We start from the raw sequence: 1,446 nt of genomic DNA, 5'->3' as shown, positions 1-1,446 counted from the left end.
ACCAACCCAACCTTCGTTCTTGTAAAACTGAATGCTTCCCCGCGAGCGCACCACCATTAACTCACATCCAGTTGTGGTGCTTTGTATTAGGAATCATTATAATCACTTCATCTGCTACCTGCATTGGTAGGAAAACTTTTGGACAATCTACTTGGATGTCCCACAACAACAACAGGAGTTTCCACACACTATCTCCTGCTGTTGTTGTTGTACGAGTTGGCCTGGACGTTGCATTGAAGGAGGCCCCTGTGCTTTCTCCGTAAGGTGACTGTTACTACGATTCGCACGCGCAGGGCCAAGTAATAATCACTTGCCAAGGCGACGAGGCAGAAACTCAGCACACCCCACCAGTACTTGCACAAAAAAGCAGAAACACCTTCTTAAGCAAACGCCCTACCAACCCAACCTTCGTTCTTGTAAAACTGAATGCTTCCCCGCGAGCGCACCATCATTAACTCACATCCAGTTGTGGTGCTTTGTATTAGGAATCATCATAGTACTCCATATCCTACCTGCATTCGTAGGAAAACTTTTGGACAATCTACTTGGATGTCCCACAACAACAACAGGAGTTTCCACACACTATCTCCTGCTGTTGTTGTTGTACGAGTTGGCCTGGACGTTGCATTGAAGGAGGCCCCTGTGCTTTCTCCGTAAGGTGACTGTTACTACGATTCGCACGCGCAGGGCCAAGTAATAATCACTTGCCAAGGCGACGAGGCAGAAACTCAGCACACCCCACCAGTACTTGCACAAAAAAGCAGAAACACCTTCTTAAGCAAACGCCCTACCAACCCAACCTTCGTTCTTGTAAAACTGAATGCTTCCCCGCGAGCGCACCATCATTAACTCACATCCAGTTGTGGTGCTTTGTATTAGGAATCATCATAGTACTCCATATCCTACCTGCATTCGTAGGAAAACTTTTGGACAATCTACTTGGATGTCCCACAACAACAACAGGAGTTTCCACACACTATATCCTGCTGTTGTTGTTGTACGAGTTGGCCTGGACGTTGCATTGAAGGAGGCCCCTGTGCTTTCTCCGTAAGGTGACTGTTACTACGATTCGCACGCGCAGGGCCAAGTAATAATCACTTGCCAAGGCGACGAGGCAGAAACTCAGCACACCCCACCAGTACTTGCACAAAAAAGCAGAAACACCTTCTTAAGCAAACGCCCTACCAACCCAACTTTCGTTCTTGCATGGCTTGTAAAACTGAATGCTTGCCCTCGAGCGCACCATCATTAACTCACATCCAGTTGTGGTGCTTTGTATTAGTAAGTCTTCGAAAAGATCTCTCCTCAATCGTTGCATCGAAGGAGGCTCCTGTGGTTTCTCGGTAAGGTGACTGTTACTACGATTCGCACGCGCAGGGCCAAGTAATAATCACTTGCCAAGGCGACGAGGCAGAAACTCAGCACACCCCACCAGTACTGCCACAA

The sequence above is a fragment of the Panulirus ornatus genome, unplaced genomic scaffold, assembly GCF_036320965.1.
Source record: "Panulirus ornatus isolate Po-2019 unplaced genomic scaffold, ASM3632096v1 CTG_2820_pilon, whole genome shotgun sequence".
NCBI classification, from domain to species: domain Eukaryota; kingdom Metazoa; phylum Arthropoda; class Malacostraca; order Decapoda; family Palinuridae; genus Panulirus; species Panulirus ornatus.
Note: the sequence above shows the minus strand (reverse complement) of the source record.